Source organism: Manacus candei, unplaced genomic scaffold (genome assembly GCF_025592945.1).
Source record: "Manacus candei isolate 608988 ecotype Guabito, Panama unplaced genomic scaffold, ASM2559294v1 h1tg000146l, whole genome shotgun sequence".
Taxonomy (NCBI): Eukaryota; Metazoa; Chordata; class Aves; order Passeriformes; family Pipridae; genus Manacus; species Manacus candei.
In genome coordinates this window covers 64,533-91,708 of record NW_026138194.1, presented here as the reverse complement: position 1 = coordinate 91,708, position 27,176 = coordinate 64,533, and the positions used below count along the sequence as shown (strand labels likewise).

The following is a 27,176-nucleotide window of genomic DNA, read 5'->3' as shown; positions in this document are numbered from 1 at the left end:
TGCAGCTCCCTGGCTCTGTCTGTCTCCTGCTCTCCTCAGGCTGGCAAATCCAGAACTGATATTCCACTCGTCCTCCAGCTGATTTTATTTTTTTTTATCTTTGCTTTTGCCAAGTTGCAACCTGTGTCTTGTAGGTGTGCTGAGCCTTGTCTTATAAATATTCAGGGTGTGCTGCAGGAGGCTTTGGGCTGAAGTGTGTCACGAAGCAAGAGTCCTGCCTTTGCTGTGCACAGAGCGTTACAGGAGCTTCCCTGACCCGCCTCCCAGGGGGATAACGCTCCAATACTGCACATTTGTGTCCTTAAAATTGAACACTTCAGCCACACAAACCTCTGTTATATCAAGGCTGAGGTGGTCTGTATTTGGTGGCTGCCTGGGCAGGGCAAGATTTGAAAACAACTTCTGGTACAGAGAAATTCCGAAGCACCTTGTGTTTATGTGCTCTGAGATATGGCATCTACCCTCTGCATGGCTCCAGCAATGCACCTTCTCCTTCTCTACCCCACCACTGTCCCAAAGCCAAAGACACCCTCAGTCCACACCTCCTGGTTCATGTCTCTTGTGCTCCCAGCAATGCCAGACATGCCCTGGCTCTGCTCTCCTGCTCCAGCCTTGCTGTTGGATGCTCCTCTTTGGCAGGGAGGTTGAGCACATGACTGCATTCCTCACTGCAGTGGGACATGTGTGCAAGCTTAACTCAAACATGCTGTCCCACTCTTCTGCCTATTTGGGGCCCTAATTTGGGGACTCCTCGTGCATCTGTTATTACCCCACAGCTCTAAACTCGTGCAATGCTGCAGCCAACTTTCTGCTTTGGATTAGATGTACCACAGGTTAAATAAGACCACTGGGTTTTGAGCATATCATAGAATTATAGAATGGTTTGTGTTGGAAGAGACCTTAAATATCATTTGGTTCCAACCCCACTGCCACAGGCAGGGACACCTTCCACTAGACCAGGTTGCTCCAAGCCCCATCCAACCTGGCCTTGAACAGTTAACACACACATTTATAACAGCATAACTTTCAGGCTGCCTTGTCCTACCTGTTCAGCCTCCCCAACATCTATTCTAGGGACTATCTCACCTGAATCAAATCAAATTCTTCCTCAAGTTTCCTATAAAATAACACACTTCGGGGAAAGATTTGGGAAAGAGCTTTTATAATGTGTGTCTGCGTATGTGTGTGCTCAGATCTCACCCTGGGAGGGTGGCAGGTATTACTGCAAGTGCCTCTTGGCTCTTGTTCCACCTCTGGGCAGCTACAGTCTCTTGCAATTTATCCTGAATTAAGTAGCCCTGCCCCTGTGCTCTCCTTCACCCTCCACTTGCCTTTCAGAGGAATGCACTGGCCTCGTGCCTCCAGGCTGCAATTTAACTGCACCTTGTGCTGTATCTGCAGATAAATACCCAGGACTGGGAAATACAGCTTTGTTTTTGATTCTCTGCACGGCCCTGGGCACCTCCTTGCAAGGTGTGTGTCCTGCAGCTCCGTGTTGGAGTGATGGATGGGGATGACCCCCTGACATCCAGATGGTGGTACAGATGAGTGAAGAGCTGCTGCTGCTGCACAGGCAGGTTATGGATATGAGATTCCTTGTGTGTGTGTGTGGGCCATTGAATAGATCCAGCATTCAGGAAGGGGTTTGGAATCATAGAATCATTGAATGGTTTGGGTCGGAAAGGACCTTAAAGATCATCTTGTTCCGATGCCACACACTAGACCAGGTTGCTCAGGGCCCCATCCAACCTGGCCTTGCACTCTTCCAGGGATATTCTGCTCCTGATTCTGCCACAGTCTGATGTGGCTTAGCCTGAGAAAGAGCCTATTGAATGCTTTTAGCATCCCTTGCAAAATGCCCTCAACAACTGCATCCATGTTCATGCTGTTCATGCTCAAGGTTGCTCATATAATCATCTCCATTTCTCCACCAGGATTGCCAATGTCCAAGGAAGATTGGTTCTAATTTCCTATCATGTCCTCATTACTTTTTGCCTTGTCCATGCCAGGAGCATGTGGAACAGCAGTTCTATTGCCAGCCAGCAGAAGCAAACTAATTTCCACTGCTTTAATTACAAATCCCTGTGCAAAGAGGAAGTCAGGAAAGGCTGCAGTGGTTAAACATGAGGTCCCTCATCTATTCCTGTGTCCTGCCTCTAGGAACTGCCATCAGCAAGTGTGGAGAGAGTGTAGAAACACAGCAAGCTGTTGGACTCGATGATCCTTTTGGGTGCCTTCCAACTCAGGATATTCTATGTTTCCAGGGACTTTTTGCAAGGACATGGAGTGATAGGACAATGGGGAATGGCTTTAAGCTGAGAGAGGATGGATTTAGACTGGATATTAGGGAAAAATTCTTGGCTGTGAGGGTGGAACAAGTTGTCCAAGAGAACCTGTGGCTGCCCCATCCCTGGAAGTGTTCAAGGCCAGGTTAGATGGGGCTTGGAGCAACGTGGGATAGTGGGAGATGTCCCTGCCCATGGCAGGGGTTTGGAACGAGACAGTCTTTAAATCCCTTCTGATCCAAACCACTGTGTGATTCTGTCATTCTGTACTCACATAATTCACCCAGCTGCATGAATTTCCATTATCCTGAGCCAGTGAAACCAGATGAAACTCCAGGATGTCCTGGGTGTATTTGTTTGCACTTATTGGAATAATTTATTTTGTGTGTGATGTCTTTGTTTTCCAGAAAGAGGGTGCATGTCAGCTGAGTCTCGTGATGTACTGAAAACATGAATTTTATACATACTCAGGTGTTTTCTGTTGTCCTTGAACTGACTAAAAGGAAATACCCATGTGGAGGAGCATAACTATCAAAGACAACCAGTGCAAATGATGCAGGAATGATGTATTGCAGGACAGATCTGTTCAGGGGGGTTGTGAGCAGGTACAAGCTTGGCCATTCAGCAGGAATTGTATCACAGGAAGAAAAGCTTGTTTATTACCTTTTTTTTTTGGTCAAACTCATTGTGCTCATCACATGCCAGCTATCCCTCATGCCCACCTGGGTCCTATTCCCAGGCTTTGTGCTTCAAAACCCATTTTTCTTGGGCTGCTCCTTGGTTCTTCTGTCTGCAGAAGATACTGAGATTCCTTCAGGTGGGCAAAAAAACTGCTGCCGGGATGTAAAAATTTGCTCCCTCATCCCAAAAGAGGGAAAAGCAGGAAGATTCTCTGAGGATTCAAGGCACATTTCAATTTCTTCCCACTCTGGGCTCCCCCTTGGGTTGTCACTGAGTGTTTGGTGATGACAAGGTACGAGGAATGGACTGTGTCCTCCAAAACCTTGCAGGGCTTGTGGCCAGTGCCTAGAGAGGTAGGACAGAGTGGGAGGTGTTCCTGCCCATGGCAGGGGGTTGGAACAAGATGATCTTTAAGATCCCTTACAATACAAGCCATTCTATGACCCTATGACATGTTCTGACATGGACTAGTTGCAAATGTGACCTCCCTGGCCATGAGTGTGTTCTTCACTTGTTTGAAGTCTGGGAGCTCAGGCCTGCTCCCTCCAGGATGGGATTTTGGGGTACAATTGCCTTTTCTTCTGCTTTGTTTGTGTCTCCAAAGAAGACAGACTGATAAGGTCTGCTCATTTCTGATGTGTATCATCTCTGCCTGTAGCATTTAAAATGGTCAGTGGTCACCACCCCTTCCACACCCACTCAGCCCACCCTGGCAAGAGATTTGTTCTGCCCGGTTTATCATCTCTAAGTCTCCTTGGTTGGCTCCATTTTAACAAGAAACAAGCACTTTGTAATAACTGCAGAGATTAAGCTCTTATGAACCCTCAAACCATTAACCTGAAGGAAATAGAACAATAAATTAAAGGTGCTAATGAAGCTGTACAGCAAGCTCTGAATTTGTAATGTAAATTGTACAGTTATTAACAACAAACAAGGCTCAACATGGTCCATCACCAGGGAGGTTTGGGAGGAGCAGGGTGGGGATGGATACCAGCAGTCCTTCTCCAGCCTTGTGTCAGGATGGAGGTATGGTGAGGTTCTTGTACATCTAACCAGGGTGGCCATCCTTAGATCCAGCATTTGAAGTGGAATTTCACCTAAATAGATTCACCCTGTCTTCAGCCTGACCTAGGAGGACTTCTGTGTGGCTGCCATGTATTTTCTGGGGACCAGGAGATGTTGAATTGTTTTCAGGGCATTGTTGCACAGTAAACAAACTCTGTGGTGGAAGGGTAGACATCTCTTACAGGTTGTTTTTGCAGGTGGTGTTACCTTTTCCATGGATTGTGCTGTCCTTGCTGGGAAAAGGACCTGATAGTGGTATTTGTGATGGACTTTAGGGACTGGTCTTCATTGTCTCACATGATTCATATCTCCTGTCAAGTACAAAGATCCTCTGGTGCTATTTAATCATGCCAGATAGGATGCAGATGGAAAAGGCTGAGGCAGAAACCTGTGACAACACAACACCACATTATCCCCCCAAAATCTTGCCACAATATTCTCCCCCCCAAACCCAAAAAAGCATAACCATCATGTCCCATGGTGTTTGAGGAAAGAAGCAATTAAAAAGTGCTTAATTTTCCTGCAGCACTAAGAACAACAGGGAGCAGGGGGATACAGCACCGTGCACCAGCAAGTGGGCAAATGTGCTCATGAGAGCTGTGGCTCCCTGGAAGTGCAGGTGGCTGCTAATTTGAACAGTATCCACTCTTTGAATGAAGCCAGCAGGGGTGAGGAACAGGGATTTGTCATTTCTGGGAGGTGGCTTTGGGTCCCTGCCAGCTCAGCGGGACTGGGAAGCTCCTCTCATCCAAAGCAGCAGCTGCAGAGTCAGTCCCAGCCAGAACCTCCCCTGTGCACGGTGGTGCTCACTATAAACAGGGGATAATAGGGTTGGGAGAAAGCTGAGAGCTTGCCTAGCTCATCCCACTGAAGGCAGGATATGTATCCCACCTGACAGGAGCTTCTTCAGCCTGTTCATTAAACTTCCAGGCTCCCCAAGCCTGCTCCAAGGCTCCTTGTGGCTAGAAAGCTTCTCCAGTGCCCAAAGCCAGCATCCCCACTGTTATCCACAGACTTACCAGCCAGGGAGAAAGACTTATTTTCTTTGTTTTTCTCCTCCACATTTGAAGCTGATTATTCTTTTTTCCCCCCTCCATCTCCTCCAAACATCCCCAGTCCCTCCTGTGTTGCCATGGAAGTTCTCCCAGGTTCTCCTGATGTCCTGGAGCGCCCCACTCGTGGCCTCAGCAGCACCACCAGGGCAGCTGGGCTGTGCCACGTGCTCCTGAGCCCAGGTGCCCACTGTCCCTGGCAGGGGGGTCTGTGTGTCCTGCAGCAGCCCAGCACTGTTGATTTAAGCACATGGGGTGCTTAAATCATGACTCTTTTGCCTCAGTCCCACAGTGCCACCCAGTCCCTGCTCCCCTGCTCTGACTCTGTGCTCTCAGTTGTTGTTGCCTGAGAGTATTTGCCCTCCCTGAGTTCAATCCTGGGTTTTTTTCTAGTTCATCCAGCTCATTTTTGTGTTCCAGGCTCTCCAGCCTGCTCACAGCCTTTCCTGATTTAACAAGCTTCTTCCTTTATCCCAATAATTCAGGGAGATATCAGCCAGACAAAGGGCTTGCAAGTGTCTTCCCCCAGCTCCCTACAAAAGCTCAGACTGCCTTAGGTTCCTCTGGAGTAACTCCAGACCTGGTGCTGTGAAAATTAGGGATTGAATTCCCAGAGGCAGCAGATGGGTGACATCCCTTGGAGATCGCTCACCTACATATGCTTTCTCCTGCATTCCTCCTGCATCCCTCCTTCCCTCACCACCAGCATCCTATGACATCCAGGACTCTGTATCTCCATGTCCAGGCTCTGCCAGGCAGAGCACAAGCACTGGAAAGGATGACCTGGAGGCAGGCAAGTGAATCTGGGTCAGGGAATCCTCCTCTGTACTTGATCCTGGAAACAATGGAGAGTTTTCCCCAGCAAGGTGCCAAACACCCTTTGAAGTGTCAATCACATCATTTGGCATTGATTTTTCTTTAAAGAGCTCCCTGTTGCTCCTCTCCCAAGAGCCAGGCTTTCCTCTGACAGGCAGGCTTGTGTGGGAATTTTGAGGCTGTGCCATGCAAAACTTCAAGGATCAGCCTTGGATTTGGGTTCCTGCAAATGGGGTGATCCCTACTCCCCATATAAGTGTGATATGCCATATGCTGCTGCTACACTGGCTGTGAACTGGGAATTGTACCAGCACAGCCTTGTGTGCATGTTCCTGGGGCTTTTCTTGGCAGGGAATGGAATTAAGGAGACGATTTTGCCATGGGTGCTGTGGGATAGGCCGAGAAAAGTTTTCGCATGGCACAACAAGGGGATTTTCCTCATGTCCTTGGATGATATTAAGCTGACAGAGAACAGGTTTAGATTAGATATTAGGAAGAAATTAGAAATTAGGAAGAAACCTGTGAGGATGGGGAGGCTCTGGCACAGGTTGCTCAGAGAAGCTGTGGCTGCCTCATCCCTGGAAGTGCCCAAGGCCAGGGTGGATGGGGCTTGGAGCAACCTGGGATAGTGGAAGGTGTCCCTGCCCGTGGCAGAGGGTTAGAACTAGATAATCCTTACATTCCCTTCCAACCCAAACCATTCTATGACTCTCATGATTTTAGTTTCAATATTTTTTCCTTTTTATGTCCAAGTTTTTGCTGGACTTCCCAGCGAGTGCCCAGATCGCCGTCCTCTCCAAGGCATATTTAAATTGCTTTTCACATCCTGTAGCAGGGATTCTACTTCTACTTGAAGTGCTGGATGTCTCTGCATTTAAATCATGATGTTCTTTTCCCTGGGACTGACAGCTGGGAAGTGCTAGGTGGCTTCAGCTTCATAATTACCTCTGTCTGTCTTGCCTGTGTGTTCACGCACACACACACGTGCAGTTGTGTGCCAAGCTGAAGAGGAAGCAGTGAATTCAAGGAACAGCTGGATCCAGCATGTGACACGTCAGGAGGAATTGTTTTCCTTTTAAACATCTTTTTAGCTACATCTCAGTGCTGCTCTTCCCTCCTGCAGCATCATAGGAATGAGTAACCCTGGAAATCCTCGGCCTATTTGGGAAAAAGGGAGGTTTGCTAAATATTGGTTCTCCCTCTGTGAACTTGCCTTCTGCCTGGGGATGGTGTATCAAGGCAGAGTTCCCCAGGGATTGGGCTCATGGGAGTCCTACTAGGAGGATGACTTCAGGTTAAACTTTATGGCAGAACAGCACTGGAGGTGGCTGGGAATCAGGATTGAACCAGGAATGTGTTTGTGCAGCTTCCCACTGTCCCTTACATCACCGTAATCCCTTGCACTCCCTGCTCCATCCCAGCTGTATTTCCTGATTTTGAACCAAAAATAACCAAGGAGCCTTGGGGTGTCTGCTGGGCAGAGAGACTTGATCCCTGTGGCTGTCTGGGCAGGTACAAGCTGGGTAGAAGAGGGGTGAGATTTTGGGATTGAGGACTTTCACCACCAACCTGAGATCCCAGAAAAGAGCTTTCACGGAGTGAGGTTTGGAGAGGCCTCTACTCCTTGTCGTCTGTTTCCTTTTCCTTTTAATGTGTTTGCTCTCTAATGTGTGTTGACACAGTAAATACACATGTTTGTACAAACATGCCAGCTGAGGGTTGCTCTGAAAGCCCCTTGCAGGGGATGGGAAATGTGGCAGGCAGATGCTGGGAGCCGACCCACTGCCTGGTACATGTGGCTGTGCCAGGGGTGTTGGGAATGGGCCCCATTGGGAGGAACCTGATGAGGCACAGGATGCTTTGGTGGGATTTTTTGGGCTGTTGCAGAAAGACACAGGAACCCAGTGCCAGTCAGGTGCAGAAAGGTGTCCCTTGTCCTTTGTTCAGTGTTTCATTGGGGATCCAAACTGTTGCTGAGTATGTGCTGATGGTGAGAAAATACGATTAGTGGGTGCGGTGGTGTTTGGTCAAAGGTTGGACTTGATATTGCTGGTGTTTTCCAACTTTAATGTTTCTATGATTTCAAGTTCTTCCAGATTCCTTCACAGCTCAGTGTGCTTTTGCACCCTAATCCACGCTTACAGTTGTCTGTGGCATCTTATTTCCAACCATAAAATTCAGGAACCGGTGTCGGGGGGGCCTGGAAATGAGTTGGAGTGACCCCATGGTGATTCAAAGCCCTGTGAGCTACAGATGAGCTTGTGTGGTTTCACAGACCAAATTCCAGCACTATGGAACTGGATATATCCACTGTCAGGTATTAATAACATGCCTCAGTACTGACCACAAGCTGTTCATGGTGGAAGCTGATTGCAAACAAGGTGGAGGTGATTTTAAGAAGTACGGAGTGTAGGGCACAACTTCTCTGGTTTGTAGGTTTGTTTGAGCAGACTATGAACACTCCCAATTGATTAACAGGCTCTTTTTAGAGTCACAGAATATCCTGGGTTGGAAGGGACCCACAAGGATTGAGTCCAGCTCCTGGCTCTGCACAGGATGCCCCAAGAATCCCACCATGTGCCACTTGTGTACAACAGCATCCCAAGAAAGACAAAGTACAGTTCTCTGCTCCTCTCCTTCTTGCAATATGACATGTTAAACAAGCAAACACTGCCCTCAAAATTTCAATTTTCTGTAATAAATCATCCCCACCCCTTTTCCCACATGGACAGCAAGGAAAGGGTGGATGGCCCATCTGTGAGAGATGCCAGACAGTCACTCAGGCTGAAATTGGTCTCCCCTAATGCTGGTCATCAGTACTGAATCGAAATGAGCTGCCTTTTATAGATAATGGAGAGAGACTGGCACCTCCAGAAAGCAATTCACTCCATCTGCCTGTGACACCTATTTAGGATGGCACAAATCTGCCCATGGTGAAACCTGTCTCTTCCCATCGACTCCAGGGGAAACCCGCCTGACTCATTAGGAGAGATGTCTAATTTTCAGGAAGACCATGTTAAACATGATGAATCCCACGTTTAGTGGATGCCTGGAGGGCACACAGGTGACTGGTGACAGCGAGAGGCCTCTGGAGCCAGACAGAGCCAGGCTGCTCGTTCCTCATCCATTTCTTTTAGGTTGGTTTAGTTTGCCCCTTTTTGCATCCAAAATATCCCGCTTTGAGCTGGGTTACTGCAAGTGGCACCTTGTTTTGTCGTGCTCTGGGGAGTAGACGGGACGTGGTTGTGGAAAACGTGGAATTTGAAGGGTTTCTGCCATGTTTCTCCATCCTCAAAGCAGCTCCTTCCCTGTGCTGCTCAGGCTTTGAAAGGCTGGCCAGGGAGGGGGTGGAGTCACCGTCCCTGGAGGTGTTTAAGGGCAGACTGGTCGTGGCATCAGTGCCATGGGCTGGGTGACAGGGTGGTGTTGGGTGAAAGGTTGGGCTCAATGACCTCAGAGGGCTTTTCCAACCTCGTCGGTTCTGTGATTCTGAGATTTCACTGTTCCCGTTTTACAGACGGGACACAAAACAGGATGAGTGACAGGAAAGGGCACTGTGGGACTGGCACAGGACTAGAAGCCCTGTGCTCCTCAGACACCAGGGATTATGGCTAAACCACAACACTGGTTCTACCTGTGGGCTTGGGGCTTTTCCCTCTGCTTCCCTTACTGAGTGAAGCTGGAAAGGCAAAAGATGTCTTTTAACTCCCAGGCGGGACATGGCAGAACTCCTTATTCCTGATTAGGAACATCCAACCCATGCACTAATGAGGCCATCAAGGTAATGTCTGGGGTCTTACTTGGCTGCCCCAATCCCACTGAAGTCTTCTGAATAATATTTCCCAGGAGTTTGTTTCAGATGTTCAGAAACACAGGAATTTGGGAATTTAGCCCATCTTTTTGTCACCCCTGTCACCTTTGGATTTTTTCCCCCTTCCAGACCTCCAGTTCCCCCCTCAAAGCCCTCCTGGGTCAGGACATGTCACCATGGGTCATTTTGGATTATTTGGGATCATTTCTCCATTGGTGAAGAACTGACATCACTAGTCCTAAAATCCCCAAAACCTTCTGTGCTGAGGTCTTGGAGCAAATCCTGGGCAGCAGCCTGTGGGACAAGGCTCTCCTTTGCCCACTGGAATATCTGATGGGAGTACAGGGCAGGATGAGACCCTTCCCAAAGCACTGCTCCAGCTCTGGGACATCTCTGGGAATTGGGATTCCTATAGGAACCCCACTCCATAGAGCTGCTGACACCCTGTGGCTGTCGGGAAGAAATGCAGCGACTTTCACAGGAGGGTTGGGCAAATCTGGGTTTGAAAAATGTGCTTCCAGGAAAAAGAAAAAAGTGACTGTTCTAGGAATAAAAAAGAAAAGAAAAAAAAAAAGGGGGAACAACCCCCTCCCAGACGTTTCCCAGCTGTGCTTTTAGTGCTGCCACAGGGACAAAAGTGGCAGCTGGCTGGCTGGCAGCCTGCTCGTAGCTGCCTCCACTCTGCTCCCAAGGCCATGGGCCAAGGGCAGGAAGCTTTGAGGAGCTCCCAGTTTGGGGGATGAGTGGGAAAAGGCAACTGTCGACAAAGATAAAGCACATGGCCACTTCCTCACCAAAAAAACTTCTTTAACTCTTTCTCTTTCCTGCCCCCCTTGTCTCTCCTCTTGTAGTTTGCCAACAACAGCCAAGATGTTTCCACACAGAATAATATTTTCCCCTCGGTGTTTTCCTTCCCAACTGCCAAAGGATCTGTGTACAAACAGAGATTTCTCCCTTTTAGAAGTGACCATCTAGTCCTCCTCCAAGAGAGAGGAGAGAAAGAGAAAGAAATAAGGATCATGCCCTTCCCCTCAACACCAAAGGGGTGGGGGGAGTCGATGGCCCGGGATAAAATTGGCAGCGTGATGAGTTTTAGCTTCAGCCTTTGAAGATGAGAGAAGAAGCAGCTGATTGTCATGAAGGGAGCAGGCATGTCCCTTTAAACAACAAAGCCCTCAAAGATAGCCTGGAGTCCCAAAAATAAAGGCTTCACACTGCCTTCCTCTGTCATTCCCGGACAGAAATAGGAGTCCAGTGGGAACCATTCCATGATGAGAAGCTCCAGTCTTCTCCCATGAATGCAGAAGAGTGAAGGCAGTGGGAGGGGGTTGGCTTCTGGCTCCTGGGGCAGCTGGTTGGGCTCTGGGCTCCATCCCCCAGACTGGCATCACCCTGCGCTCTGGATGTGGCTCTTCCCTCCTAGTATGGAAATGAAGCACCTGAGCCACTGCAGGATTGCTCCCCACGGCCTGTTTTGTAGCTTGTCCTTTGTCTCACCCTGTTTTAAACATCCCAGGGAGGGCTGGAGGGCTCAGGCTGAGCTCAGGGCTGTGAATGGTGCCAGTGTCCCAGGGGGCACCGATTTTATGGGGTTTTATGGCGCATCCATCTCTGTATGATGGAGTTGTGCCTCCTGCATCCCTTGTGGACTGTCCCCCCTCTTTGGGACAGCTGGTGACCCGCTTTCATCCCTGTAAACTACTCAGAGAGTGCTAAAACCCAGTGCTGGGGGCTGCCCAGTGCAGGGCTCAGCCAAAAAAGGGTAGGATTAGAGCCCCAGCTAGAGAGGGATGTGCTTTGGGACGGGCCCTGGGCTGGCGTGGGGACAGTGGGGACAGTGGGTGGCCGCGGGACAGCTACTGCAGCTGCGCCATCTGCTGCACACGTGGAGAAGCTTCTGCCAAAAAAGGAGCATTTTGGGTTAGGAGTTACCAAAAATAATTGGCAGCCCATCCCCGACCCCTTCTCCTTCCCCCTCCTTTTGTGCTGGATGTTCAGGCAGAGCCTCTCGCCTCTTCCACCTTTTTCTCCATCTCCTGTGGACCAAGAAAATCTTTGATGCAACCTGTTAAGGGTTGGTTAAATAACTATTAAAAAGCCTTTTCCCCCTCCCTTTCTGTCCTATGAGGCAGATCTGGAGAGAGGGAATAAAACAAGAGAGCTCCAGGCACTTGCCAGTCTGTTTTCCCAAGGGCTCTGTGAAGCATCCTCAAGGGAGTGTGACGATCTCCAAACCTGGGGTTGCTGTGCTTTGTTTCAGTTTCATGGAACTGATCTAATTTCACCACAACAAAGTCCTGGAAACATGAAAGCTTTACCTAAAAATGAGATCAGGCTTTGGGAAAGAGGGAGCAAACGGCAATTCCAGTAAAGGTCTGTTTTTCAAACAAATCCTCAACATTGCCAGTGTTTCGAGCTGTTGTTTGGGTGAAGATCATTGTGTACCTCAAAATACACGGGGTTTTCCACATTATAGGTCCTTGACTTGGGATTTCACTAAATAATACCCCAAATGTTGAGAATATGAAACATCAGCACTAACTCAATCTGTCCAAGGAAAAGGAGTTACTCCTACTTTGGAGGTTTGAGGTCCTCTTTTTTCAGCTGTGGTCACCAGTCCACATTAGTTCTTCTGGAGTCCGTGCTGCTATTGGTGTGTAAATCTGTGATAACCTTGTTGACAAGCTGGGAGAGCTGGGAGTGCCCAGCCTGGAGGAGTGAAGTCTTAAGGGAGATTTAGAGCCCCTTTCAATCCCTAAAGGGGCTCCAAGAGAGCTGGAGAGGGACTTGGGACAAGGGCCTGGAGGGACAGAACAAAGGAGAATGGCTTTAAGCTGAAGGAGAGTGGATTTAAATTAGATGGTAGGAAGAAATTCTGGACTGTGAGGGTGGTGAGGCCCTGGTACAGGTTGCCCAGAGAAGCTGTGGCTGTCCCATTCCTGGGAGTGTCCAAGGCCAGGTTGGAGCAACCTGGTCTAGTGGAAGGTGTCCCTGCCCATGGCAGGGGGTTGGAACTGGATGGTCTTTAAGATCCTGCCAACCCAAGCCATTCTGTGATTTACTCCAGCACAAAGCTGGAGCAGACCACAGAAATTACTGGTTGCTCTTAGGGGTGATTCTGCCGAAGCCTTCAGCAAACGGGGGGGGGGGGTTAATCTTTGACACCCTCATCATCCAGTTACTGTGCCACCCCCTTTTTGGTGTGGCTGAGGAGGGGGTGCCTTGGCTGGGACCCTGCTCACAGTCACCCCGTGCAAGGACAAAGCCAGGAGAGCCCGTGTGAACCGAGGGGAAGGGCAGCACAAATGAAAGGAGGAGTAATTATGAGCCTCAATGCCCTCCCTCCCAAGCAGCCCTTGGCAGGTACATCTGATCCCTGAGCTTTTGTGTCCTGACTGGCACTTGCTGTATTGATGCTGAACTCCTGACCTTGCTTTGTCTCGAGCCACGACCTGATGTCAAAAGGGCTTTGGGTAGAGTTTCATTGCCTGGGTTACCCCGAGGTCCCAGAGGAAAGTGATCCCTCTGCTCCTGCGAGCAACACGCTCTTGCTGTCCCTCCCTGACCCACGGGGAACAGGTGATGGCTATGGAGACAGGACATCATGCCCAGCCTGTTCTTCCATCACCTTTCCGTCCCCAAAGGTGCAGCTGAGCTTGCTGCGGGCTCTCTGCCTTGATTGACATGTTCGGGATAATGGGAAAAGATCCTTTTTGGGCACCCCTGGGACCTCAAACAGAGCAGTGCCATGAGCATCTTAAGGAAGTAGTCATGGCCTTTCCCCAAAATCTGCTGTCCAAGCACACAACTCAGCACCATTGCCTGGGGCATGGTATCTACTCTGAGAGGAACCACTTGCACTTTGTCCCCAGAAGTTTTCAGGCAGGATTTTTTTATTGGTCTCCACAGATACGTGGCCAGGTATAAATTACTTACACAAAGATGATGAGCTGTACAGGTAAATAGCAAACCACGGACCTTTAGAGGATGGAGGAGTCCTGGAACTCATGGGATGCTACTTTTAGAGCTCAGGCATCTCCATCTCCTGAACCAGAAAAGCAACAGATGTCTTGTCTCAGGCAGGACATTGCTCTGGTCCTTACAAATGTAAATAAAGAGTTTTGGGGAAGATGTGAGGCCCAAAGGGAGCTGCAGGTCTGAAAGCTGGTCCTGTTGGGAGGACAGTGACCCTCAGCTCTGCTCTGACTGCCCTGCTGGGCTGTGGTCCTTGTCCATCATTTGGTTCAGCTAAAGCATCCCTAGACATGGTCTCTCAGGGTCCCTCCCTTTCATGCTCAGCTTTTCCAGACCCTCTACCTTCTGATTTTCCCTGCATTTCATATTTCCCCTGCAGTTCCTATGGACCAGAAGTTCTGGCTGGATCAGTGCTGTAAGGTTGTGTTAAGCTCATGAACCCCATTCTAACCCCTTTGATGAGGCAGCTTAAACTCTCCAACAGCTTGATCCAGGATATGATTCCCAGCTTGGCAGCCAAACTACATGGCTCAGGCAGCCTTTCTCCTCTCCCAGGAGTCCCCTACCTCTGCCTAAATGGAATAATATGTCAGCACTCACCTCCTAAATCCCTCTGGCTCTCTTAATTCTCCCTTGAACATGCCTTGTGCCTTGCCCTCTGTGCCATACAACTCCTTAGGGCATTCCCAGCAGACCTCCTAATCCTTTTAAGTGTACATGGAGGGCTCTGTTTCCTCCATGGGGTGATCAGCTTCTCTCCTACAGACCTGGGCTGATGCTCTGCAGATGCTGGGGTGTGCTTGGCTGTGAGGAAATCACTCCCTGCCATCCTCACCCTCTGCATTCCCTCCTTTTGTCTCTCTGTGAATGGGGACTTCACTCTGATGGCCCTGGTTGGTGATTTACTGGCATTAAAAATGTGCCTGCCACGCTGTTATTTTTAAATTCATTTGAATTACTTTTGGATAATTCAATCAAAGGGTTTGAATACACATTTCGATAATTCTGATTGATGTACAAAGGGCCCCTGTGATTAAGGGTCTAGAGATGTGTGCCATTCTTATGCTATTGGAGGTAATAATTAAAATCATAGAATAATAGAGCTGTTAAGGTTGGAAAAGACCTCCAAATCATCAAGTCCAGGACTACCAAGACCACCACTGAACCATATCCCTGAGTGCCACATCTTTTCAATCCCTCTAGGGAAGGTGTCCCTGCACACAGCAGCAGGGTTGGAATGAGATGATCTCTAAGGTCACTTCCAACCCAAATCATTCTATGAGTCTGTATTGGAGAGAACCAGCGAATTGTCTGGTGTTCTTGGAAGAAAAAAAAAACAATGAGAGACATCTTTGGGTCATTAAGCAGAGCCTGACTGATGGGAGATGAGAGGAATCCAAAGGCCTCAGTGAGACCCAGCTGAGCAGAGAGGGCTGCTGAGGGATTTGGTCTTGATGGAAGTTGGCTGATGGAAGAGGTGGGACTTGCTGGGACCACCTTTCAGAGGAGGATCGATCTATGGGAGGGGAATGGAAGAGGCCTCATCCACTGTTTCAGTGCTGGATCAGTTTTCTGGCTGTTTGCATGATAGGGGAGAAAGGTCAAACTTGAGGTTTTGTCCCCAGATGGCACTTCCCTTTTATCTGAGGCAATATTGGAAGATAAGCATTCGCTTTCTCTTTTTCTCTCCTCCTATTATTTTCTGTGGATAAACATAGATTATGAAGGTTAAAAAAAAGCTTCAAGGGATGGTTTTTTATCTGATATTAAGTTCTTAATAGGTCACCTTGGCATTGAGAAGCCCAGGAGCTGAAAGAATCAGCGACTGAATTACAATAACCTTTGCAGAGCACAGCTCTGTCAGTGGGGCTGGGGCCCAGAGATATGTGGGACCTCATTATCTCAACCTTAGCCCCAGGGATGTCAAGTGACAAAAGGGACTGAGGAGAGAGTCTGGGCTGGCTGATTCCCTTGGAGAGCTTTTCTTTCACGTTCCCCTTGGAGATAACCTGTCCCCACTTTGCTGACAGGAATTGCTGCCAACCCAGTGCTCCACTCAAACCCGCCCAGACCCCACAGTTCTTAGCAGGGGAGTGAGGAAGGAGCTCTGGGTCCCAGATTTCTCTTTTCGGTGGTGCACTCACAGCCCATCACTCTCTGCACCTCTGCAGTCATTTAGCACCAGCACCTGACACAAATATCAGTACAAGAGCAGCCAATCTCACTTCGACCAGTAATACAATCTCTGGGATACGATTTTTTGATTCGCTGCCCTTTTTTTTTTTTTTTTTAAAGAAAGTGGCGAAAATGCCCAAATCCTCAGCAAAGCAGGAGCTTTACTTTGCCTCTGTTATGCTGCAAAGGGAAATTGCAGATGTGTTGGCCTATCTCCAAGATTGGATGTGACAGGCTGTGATTGAGTTCGTTGCCCTCGCTGATGCCTGGAGCTGCAGAGGGCACTGCTCCAGCCGAGGTGTGTAAATGCCCCTGTTGGGATCAGATTCCCTGTGTTATCTGCTGCAGGGAGCAGATCCTTTTGAAGGGATTCCTCTGCTCTCCACGTGTGTTCCCACCCCATGCTCTGCCGGGTGTGAATGTTTTAGCAGGGCCTGTTGCAATGGGACAGGGGGTGATGGTTTTACAGGGTCCATTTAGATTAAATATGAGGACATTTTTTGTGATGGTTTTATACTGAGGAGGGTCCATTTAGATTAGCTGTAAAGAATTTTTTTACAATGAGAGTGGTGAATCACTGGCACAGGTTGCCCAGAAAGGTTGTGGCTGCCCCACCCCTGGAAACATTCAAGCCCGGGTTGGACAGGGCTCTGAGCAACCTCATCTAGTTGAAATGCCCCTACTCATTGTGGGGAGGTTGAACTAAATGACCTTTAAAGGTCCCTTCCAACCCAAACACTTCATGATTCTGTGATTTTATGCGTGTTCATCTTTACATCACCCCTCGGTCGTGATGGAGACCCCGTGATCCATTGATGACTGAATCCTCAATCCAGGCAGGTGAGCCTGGTGTGTGCAAGGGTTGCTGGGTGTCTCCACACCCCCTGCTTTTCCTGCTGGAATATTCCCACCCCCTTTCCCGCTGCTGTGCTGACGTGTGCTGTGCTGCCCACGTGTCCATGCCGGTGCCCGGATCTCCACACACATTTCACTGCCAAAGGGCATCTGGCTCCCTCTCAAGTGCCAAAGTGTCGTGAGGACCCGTGGGTGTCTCAAAGCTCACCCCGTCTGGCCACAGTCAAAGGGCCCTTTGTGGTGCTGCTCTGCACCCCCCTGCCCAGGACTCCCAACCCTCGGGGTCACCGCGTTCCCGACGCGGCGGGATGAGCTCATCCTGGCGAGGAATCTGGTCCCTCTGTTATGAACAGGCACTTATAAAGGACTTGTGTTCATGATCCAGCCCATGTTGCGATCCATCTGTCTTCATTCCATCCCATATTACTCCCTACCTCAGTTTCTGAGCCATCCCACACAGGGATTTGGACTCCAGGCCGACTGTGTTGAGATCTTTGTCTCTGGTCAGTCCCATTCACACACACTCTGCACTTCTGGGTATTTCTGAACCAAAACCATGCAGGGCTCTGAGTCTTTCTGGTGTTGCTGCTTGTCTGAATTATTTTTCTCTACAGTTTGACCCCTGCTTTAGAGCTGACCAGAGTTTGGGGAGCATTTTGGGTTCTGTACCTCAAGAGCTGACACTCACATTCTTGTATGTAAAAATTTAATTTCCATCCTTTTTTTCATTGTTGATCCCTTAATCTCAGTCAGAACCACTGTGACTCAAAGCATCCATTTCCTATCTGCTCATGAAGAATCAGGACCGGTGGCAGTAACAGGGTAAATATATAAAAGGTAGCAAGTTCCCAAAATGTTGGCCATGGAAACGAAATTCCACCAGTTTAAGAGAAACAAAAGTGCTGGAGTGGCACTAGGATGACCTTTGAGATTATCCACTGGGATCATAAATATGAGCATTTAGCAGCAGGAGTGCTGCACTCACTCTGTGAGTGCTGAACTTTACCTCTGGGAATGTCAGATGAGAATCTTTATTCTCCATGAAGGAGCTGGAGTTGCTCTGCAGAGCACTTGTGGTTGGATATGTGCCTGATAAAGTGACCCCTGGATGAAGAGGCTGCTCTGTTGTCCGTGGGATTGAAATCCTGTGGAACTTGGGAAGCGGACACAGAGGCTGTACGGGCTCCTGTGGGGAAGGAGCAGAGTTGTCCCACTCTCCTGTTTTCCCTTTGCTCCAGCAGAATGGTCGGTGGGGGCAGGTTTTTCCCTGATGTCATTTCATTCTCCCGAAGCACCTGCTCAGCTGACAGCTCTTGTAATAGCCTGAAGCCAAAATTTGGATAGTAAATCTGGCATCTAGAGGGTTCAAATGACCTCTTCCTTTGGCCAAACACAGCCTGATGACCTCAAGCCTTAGAGATGCCAGCATGGAATTTCCTAGGACAGACCTACAACTCAATGCCTTGAGAACCCTCCCTCATTTTCCACCAGTAGAGGACAAAGCACAGTATTTCAGACTCAAATGAGTTTTATTTTAGGTTTCAGAGTTGGGATAAGTGTTCAGGGACTACAAGAGCACAAGCACTTCAAATGTCCGGGTCTAGGGTGGCCACTGTCAGCAGAGCCAGGGGCTGGGATGCCTCGTGGAGAGGAAGGAGGAGGAATTGCAGGTTCAGGGCTCTGACTCCTGCACTGAGCAGCACAGACCAGTCCTTTTTGGGGAGTGGACAGCAAGACCTCAGCCCTGTGCCATAGGTGAGTGCCAGCAGCCTGTTAATGGATTGCCTGGCAGGGCTCGTTGCTGAACACTGATCTCTTGGCAGGCCATTACCTTGAAAAATGAGCTCTGCCGAGCTTGCCTTGTGTTGTTACAAACTAATGATTTGCATTGATTAGCACATGGCTCATGAGTGTCTAATTTATCAATCAGGGAGCGCCAGGGGAGCGTGTGTAAACCATGCTCTCAAAAATGATGTCATCTGTCAATTGGCTCATGAATGTGAAAGCTGCACGTACCTGACACGCTCTCCCTGGTGAGGGAGAAGGAGGACCTGGTCATCTCCTCTTTCTCACTCTTTCCAGCTCTGTAACTGTTTCACTGGGATGAGCCCTGCAGTTCAGAGACAGCCTAACTGGACACACTTCAAGCTGTAATTATTATTTTTATGGTGCTGGGAGCAGCAGTCATAAACCCTCTGTGTTAGGTGATGTCCAAACTCAAAATGAAAGGTCGGTCTTTTATTTCTGTCCAATTTAAATCATAATTTCACTGCAGCCAGGAGGATCTCTTCCTGTAAATGTTATTGGGGATTTCGGGAACCACTGTGAGATGGCACAGTAGCCATGTGCTGTGGGCTGTGGAAAAAAGGGGACCTCTGTCAGTTAGGAATTTGTCTTCTGGCTTGAAGAACCCTCTGGCCCAAAGCAGGATTTCAATGCCTTTCAGCTGACAGAGGATAGATCTAGATTTGATATTAGGAAGGAATTCTTGACAGTGAGGGTGGTGAGACCTTGGCACAGCTTGCCCAGAGAAGCTGTGGGTGCCCCATCCCTGGAATAGTTCAAGGCCAGGTTGGATGGGGCTCGGAGCAATATGGTTTAGTGTGAGGTGTCCCTGTCCATGGCAGAGGGTTTGGAATGAGATGGTGTTTAAGGTTCCTTTCAAGCCAAACCCTTCTGTCATTCTACAATTCCAGTGTATCCCAGTGTGCTTGACCTGTTGTGAGACTGACCCATCATGAGACTGGAGCATGCAGTAGCCGTGTCAAGGCATGGTGACCCACATCTCCCTCGAAAAGAAACCAGATGCCCATCAGCATCTTGTCCCGTGTTTCTCCTGGGCCTTCTGAAGCAAGAGGAACCCTCCTCTGCTGTGCAAGGGTAATCATCTCCCTAGTACTCAGGCACATCTCTGTTTGACCCAGTTTTTCAGCCTGGCTGGATTACATGAGGTCAGTGGGTGACTCCTCTGCAGGGATTAGACCCTGTGCCCCTGCCCAGCACAGCCACCGTGTCCCTGCCAGGACCCAGCTGAGGGTGTGAGGGGGGAGGATTACAGTGCAATGCCTGCAGATGACAGGGATTAAATGGCTGCAGTTATTCTAGGAAAGCTGTTTTCTTGAAACTTCCTGTGTTTGCTGCTGGGACAAAAAGCCCTGGGAACTGTGTGGACGGAAAAGAACCATCCTCCTTGGCTGTTGCTGTAGCAAATAAGTCCTACTTGCTCACCAACAACAAGATTTGTTCAGTCAAAGATTGGACTCTATGATCTTGGAGGCCTTTTCCAACCTCAGTGATTGTATGATTCCTTGAATCTATCATTTAGATCTGGACAGAAGAAATATAAATCAGGAACCCAAAGGGATTGCAAAGCCATCCTGCTTTGTGTGGAACAGATGTGTGTGATCAACTGTATCTACAGATTGGGAGGGCAACTTTTACGTGGGTAGATGCTAATAGAACAAGGAGGAAGCCTTTAATATAAAAGAGGAGAGATTTAGATTAGATATTAGGAAGAAATTCTTCCCTGTCAGGGTGGGGAGGCCCTGGCACAGGTTGCCCAGAGAAGCTGTGGCTGCCCCTGGATCCCTGGAAGTGTCCAAGGCCAGGTTGGATGGGGCTTGGAGCAACCTGGGATAGTGGAAAGTGTCCTGCCCATGGCAGGGGTGGAACTGGATGATCTTTAAGCTCCCTTCCAACCCAAAGCATTCTATGTCATGACACACTGAGGTCTGGACAGCACTGAAACCATGAGTGTAAAGAACACTAAACACCTGGTTTTCCAGGCTACTGCTCTCCACATGGTTGAAGGTGCTCTGAGATCTGTACTTGGACGAGCTGGCATTGTCCATGCAAGCAGCACTTTCCAACACCTGTCCAAGAGCAGAGAGAGAGAGAGAGCTGCTGGCTCTGACTATTAGGCACAAGTTAAAGACACCTCACCCCTTGCTTTTTCAATTAGCGTTTCTAAAGGCCTTCTGGATCGGTAGATGGACAGGGCTATTGAAATGCCATGTTTTATTAGGAATTGATCTCCTGTTAATGGGCTTTAGGCAAATTAGAACAGATTATTTTACTAGAAAGCAGAGGCAAATGGGAGGAACATGGAGTGTCACCAGCCCTTCCCCGTCTTTGATCGATAGAACTACAGCATGGAACCCGGATCAATGGGAAAGCAGGAATAGATGATCATCATAACAGCCTGACATTAGATCATGCACCTCCTGCTGTGTCTTTGCCCCTTCTCTATGCCAGGAACAGCAGCCAGCAGTCCCAGTGTCCACTGGGGAACATTAAGTTCATAAACCAGGGAGGAACCGATATTGGAAAAGCAATGAGGTATTAGCAGCCCCTGTGCAGTCGTAAGGCTGGGGCTGGGCACTGCTCAGAGCACCCTGGACTGATGTGCTGGACTCCAGGGCTGCTTGGAGCTCCTGGAAATGCTGTTTGTAGGTCCTTAATCCAATAGTGAGGAATAATGACGGGGATTTCAGGGAGATGCCCTGTAGGAAGCATAGGCAGGGATGACAAAGGAAAGATGCCTCAGGGCATAGGAAGGGCAAAGCTTGTCCTCCCAGGTCTGGCTCTCCTTACCCCAAAACATTTTTCCTCCTCTCCAAGGTGATGCCACAGCTGTGGCTGCTCCCTTGCACCCAGGCAGAGGAAGCAGGGCTTGATTCAGTGACCCGAAAGATTTTTCCTTGGAAAACCACCCTTGCAATATTCCTGGCAGCCATTTAATCGCCTCCTTTGGGAACTGGGGCAATTTCATGGCCAAAATAAACCACCAGCACGCCTCGAGCTGGAGCTGCTGGAGCACCGGCTGGAAGCGCTGGGGCAGGAGATGATGAATTCCCTTTTAACTTCATCAGCCCAGAGGCTGCTGACGCTGCACAAAGGCAGAGTGGTGGGGAGGGAAGGGTTGGCCATGGTTCACCAAGTTCCTCTTCTGCTTAGTTATTCATTTAATTATTTGTAATGACCATCATCCACCCGGCGTCTGCTCCTGCTGCCCTGCCCAGCTGGGCATCGAGATCCTGCTCCCAGCCACGCTCTTGACAACCCTGCATGGTTTTCAAGGGCTTTATACAGAGATGTTAATTGAAGGGGGTCTTGTGTTGACTCTGGTGGGCCAGGAATGATGGTCTGGGAAGGAGGTGGTGGTTTTAGCGGAGTAGGAAACAGCTGAGCCCAGCTGGCACAGTGGGAATGATCCAGTTTTTTTGCTGCCAGAGAGCAGTGCAAGCTGCTCAGACAATAAAATAGAAGTGAGGTAGTAGCAGGAGTTTGGGTTTAGGGATGTGTTTCTGAAGTGAGTCTGAAGATAATTTTGAAGGGACACTAGCCCAGGCTGCTCCAAGCCCTATCCAATCTGCCCTTGAACACTTCCAGGGATGGGGTGTATAAAATCCCTCTGAGCAACCTGTGCCAGTGCCTTTTTCTTGATTAAACCAAAACTGGATGATGTTAACGTGCTCCAAACATCGATTCAGTCAATAGGGTCAGGCTTTGACAGGTCTGAAGTAAAGCTCCTGAAGTACATTTGATGTGGATGGATTTTTAGCAGGAAGTGCCCCATTACAGGGAGGAATAATATGATAGCAGAGGTACATGTTCCTGTCAGATCATAGGAGAGGATTGATGTTCCAGTCTGGGAGGTAGGTGTTTCTGTGGCTCTGGTCAGCTTAAAGATATTTTCTTTTTGCCCTAATCATGGTTTATCTTCCAGCAAAGGCACGAAGTTCTTGCTACCACCAATTCCTTCTTTGTCCTCCAACCCCACTGCTCTTTCTCTGACCATTTTGAGTCCACCCTCATGATTTGGAGCGGGGTATTGTGTCCCTCTCTTCAACAACTATATGATCCCAACCTCCAAACCCCATCTCCTTCTTAGAAGTGTCATTGAGGCATCTGTCACCAACCTGATGGGGAAACTGTGCTCAAGCATCACCCTCCCACGGATCCCTCAGCAGCTGGGGAGACCCAGATAATGCTGAAAAGTGCCAGTCGAGTGATAGAAGGTATCTTCCACCTTCTTTCATCTCCCAGACCCACGGGCTGCTTGCCAGGATGCCTGTGGGTCTAGCCATGGCCAGTATGGGAGCTCAGAGAAGGCCAGAGCCTGTGTCTTTAAAGATTAATAGTGTTGTTTGCTCATTAAGGGGATCGTTTTGAAGTCAGCGCTCGCCAGAACATTCGAGTGCAAGCATCTGTTTGCTACTGGGAGAGGATATTTATTGTCTGATACTTCAATGGATGTAAATAAACAGCCCAGGCCTAGATAATGTTCAGACAAACAAACAAACAGCTGCCAGAATGGGTCCCCTGGTAGCTGACCTTCGGGAAGCATCATGCTGATGTTTTAATAGCAGCTGGCTTTGCAGAGCCGAGCCCGGCGAGCGGAGCCTTCCAGGAAGCAAGATTAGTGCTGGTCCCTGGGAGCTCCCACATGTGCATTGGGTTAAATGAGGGCAGGGCAGCTCGGGGGGCTGAGTTGAGCAGCTTGGGGTCCAAGGAGCCAAGACAGATGTTTGGGCAGCGGGAGCAGGTGGATGATCCTGTGGTGGAGGTGACGAGGGTGTTTGTGGATCAGTGTGCACGCAGCTGGTAGTGGAGGTTGGATCAGACTGAGCATTTTGAGATTTGTTTGTGGTCCTGGAGCCCCTCCATCGCTTCTTGCTCCCCTCCCTCTTGCCTTGCAGAGGTGCTCGTGGTTCACAGGTTCTTTCAAGGAGCAATCCCAACTGGACTGTCAGTCAGGCTCTCATCCCACAGCCTAATAAGATCATCTTGAATATAAGAACACCTATATTTCAGTCAAACTCTATCCATCCCAGCACCCAGCTCCATGTGGGGCTTGTGGCTGATGCCAGCAGAGAAGAGCAGGAACAGAGCAAATGGCTGGTGTGTGCTTCAAATTCCCTGCAATTGGGAACTTGGGGAGCTTCCCAAGCAGAGACTGTGTCTGTGTTCTCGACTTTAGTGATGATCACCTGATGAGAATCTTCTCATTTCACCATCACAGACTCTTCTTTTGATTTTCTTTTTGCTGCCCTGGTTCTAGTGGGAGCCTTGGAGCCAGGAATAAATCTCTCTTAAGGAGAAACTGTTGTTGTGTTGTCTGATGCTCAGGACTGTGAAGAATGTGCTGGAAACTTGGAGATCCTTTGGGCTCCATGCCTGGGGTCCAACATAAAAAAGACAGAGTTTAAGGCAGGTAAAGATTTGAGTTAAAGGCCAGACTCCTGGCTGCAGTCTCCCATAATCACCTCATTGCCGGCTCAGGGCTTGCACGGTCTGTGCGGTGTGGGTTGATGTCTGCCAGATTTTCTGGCCTTTTTCTCAATTTTCTTTTTCTTTTAGCTACTAATTTTAACTAGAGAGAGAGGTTCTGCACTCACATGTGTGTGCATGAGCTCACTTGTGTGTGTTTGCACACGGATGGTGGGACGAACCCCTGTTCCTCCCTCCCTTCCTCCCTCCCTCCCCGTCGGCAAAATAATGACTTTTCAGGCAATTAGGCTGGCAATCACTGTTAAATCACTTCCGAGGAGCTCTGTGTTCCTGGTGTGAAGCCTCTGCAATCTTTTACCTGCACCAAATGCAGGGGGGAGATCCCTGGGGGCTGTGCCTCCTGTCTCCATGGTTTGTTAACTCCAGCCGGCTGTTTCTCCAGCCTTGCCTCTTCCATCTCCCAGCTCTTTCCCCTCTAATGGGGCCCAGCAGAGGCTGAGGACGGTGACTGAGCCCTGGGGTGATAATTGCCTGCTTACATATCTGGTGGCCTGCAGATCTGACCCCGATGATGCTGAAAAATCAAGGTCAAAGCAGCGAAGATGTGAGGTTTGTTTAGCACAGGGATCAGCAGAGGGTGAGGATGCTCTGACAGAGATGAGCTGCCACAAGGGACTGGGGGAGAGGCAGAGAGGAGACAGCACACAAAGCTCACTGACTGCTCCCTGATAGAGAGAACTTGGAGCTGGAGAGCCTCAGAGGGAAATGGGAAAGGCTCCTGCTGTGGGGGTATTTGAGCTGCCCGGGGCAGAGCCCCAGCAGGGAGACTCCTGTGCTCTCAACCTGCAGCCCTCTCCCTCTCCTTCCCTTATCCTGACTATCCTAAGGGGAATGACTCACCCTGAGCCTGTTGGCATCTTTGCCCTTGACCTCATGGGTGATTCACATCCATGTCCACTTCCAAGAAGAAAGATTTGAAGGAGCTGAATTCACCCATGAGGGACCACGGAAACGAGCCCTTTCCTCCCAGGCAGCCAGAGCCAGTGGGAGGAAGGGATGTTCAGAGTTGGGCTTCAGGCCCTGACCTCTTTGTGTGTGGATGTTGAGACATGTGTCGCTGTCATCACCAGATCCATCAAGATGACAAATGAACTGCAGACCCTCTGGTGTCATTTGGCCAACCCAACAGCCAGTGCCTGCACGTGCACCCACTTCTGTGAAGGTCCATGGATAGAACGTAGGATCTGAGCATCCCTGAGCACCCTCCACAACCTTTGCTGGCACAGGGAGCCCCTCTAACTCCTTTCTTCTTCATTTTCCTTGTCTTTCCTGGGGAAATCATATTTCTGTGTTGTCCCACAGCATCTGAGTAGATTGAGGAAAGGCAAATCCTTGCTGCCCTTTGCTCATACAGCCCTTCCAGACGCTTTGCCACTCCCTCTCTTCCTTTCTCTTTGACTTTCTAACACAGAAGACGATTCAGGCTCAGTTTCTTGGCTGAAAGGTTGATACAGAAGGAACAGGCTCAAGGACTGTGCCAGGGAACAGTGGGATCTGGTCTTGGTGCCATAAGTTCTCCACATTTTGTTATTCCCTTTGGATGGGAAGGGTGCTTTTCACTCAACTCCCAAACTGCACAAGTGCAAACCAGGGACTGGGGAGCTTTGGTCAGGAAGGTATGGAGATCATAATGTGGAGCAAGATGCAGACCTACTACAACTTTGTTTCTTCTGGAAAAGGACACTGTGATGTTTGTGTTGCTACAGGGTAGAAGATTCTCAGAAAGTGAAAGGCAACACAGTGAAAACATAGTGAGGGATATAAGGAAATGCATCTTGAAATGCATGACTGTGGGGTCTGCTGCTGTAAAGAGCTTCACAAGATCCAGAAGGACTCCTGTGAATAGCTAGTTTATCCTGAATTGTTATATATTAAAAGGGATTGCAAACCTTCTCCAGCTGATTTTTGAACCCAACTCTAGAAATCGTTTTTAGACAGGTAAAGAAACCTCTGTCGTTTTCTGTGTTTTCTTCTGTATTCACTGGATCACAGTCAGGGATAGACTGGGAACTGTATGTCTTGTTCCTCCTCATAATCCCAGTTATTGATGTTCCTAAGTGACACCCCGTTATGAGATGTGTCTGAAATCATAAGGTGCCATATTCGTGCAGGACCGATTTCAATATCTGATATGTGCAATCAACAAGAGAAATAGCCTGTGTTGCATTGAACACTCTGCAATAATGTATTGCCTCGTGGAACATTAGCAAGAGGAGCAATAATATTATCAGAGTAGCATTTGAGTGAGTCAGTCCTTCAGGCTCTTGTGTGTTTTTTATCTTTTTACTCATCACCACCACAAATCCTTCCCTTGTGCCATCATTTTCGGAGCGGTAGATTTGTCCAGGCAATGACAGCAGCACAGTGACAGTGCCAGATAATAGCAAGCAGGCCCTGGATTGTTCTCCAGTGCTCTTGTGCTGATGGAACCAGCAGAGGTGGTTAAATCTGCTTTATCCTTTCAGTGAGGAGGAAGGGAAAAGTCCACTTAGTGATGACAGTGGTCGTTGTACAAAAAACCTACTCCACAATGCATTTCTCCAATGATTATTACGTATATATATTATAAATATATACATATTACTGTGAGAGTGGGGAGGCCCTGGCACAGGATGCCCAAAGGAGCTTTGGCTGCCCCATCCCTGGAAGTGTTCAAGGCCAGGTTGGATGGGGCTTGGAGCAACCTTGTCTAGTGGAAAGTGTCCCTGCCCATGGCAGGAGGGTTGGAATTGGATGATCTTTAAGGTGTCTTCCAACCCAAACCATTCTGTGATTCTATGATTATTCTACATTTTCAGTGGAAGGAGGAAAAATACTCATGTTTTCTCCCTGCTTTTGTTTTTCAGATCCGTGTGGACGGCACCACCAAGAACACCCTGGAGTACGAGATTGTGCAGGTGGTGGACACTGGCCCCATCCTGAGGGACATGGCCTTCTCAGTGGACCACGAGCACCTCTACATCATGTCTGAGAAGCAGGTAAGAAACTCCACCAGTCCTTGGCTCTTTGAAAGCTTTTGGCTCCATCATTCTGTGGATGTCAGGACTGCACGTGAAGTTCTGACAGTGACCACAGTTCCTACAAAGATGTGCTCTGTCGTTGACCTCATGGCTTTTCATGCTCAGAAAACACTGCATTTATACACTGATGCAATATTTAGGGACCAGG

General features: G+C 49.0%; 1 protein-coding gene across 1 annotated transcript in view; it reads left to right on the top strand.

Annotated features, from left to right (window-relative positions):
* Nucleotides 1-26,961, top strand: part of LOC127462929 (plexin-A4-like) — a 221,722-nt gene extending 194,761 nt beyond the window's left edge. Inside the window, exon 5 of the mRNA XM_051771857.1 lies at nucleotides 26,855-26,961. The gene's annotated coding sequence lies outside the window, so the exon portion shown is untranslated. The remainder of the gene's footprint in view (nucleotides 1-26,854) is intronic.
* The last annotated feature ends 215 nt before the right edge of the window (nucleotides 26,962-27,176 follow it).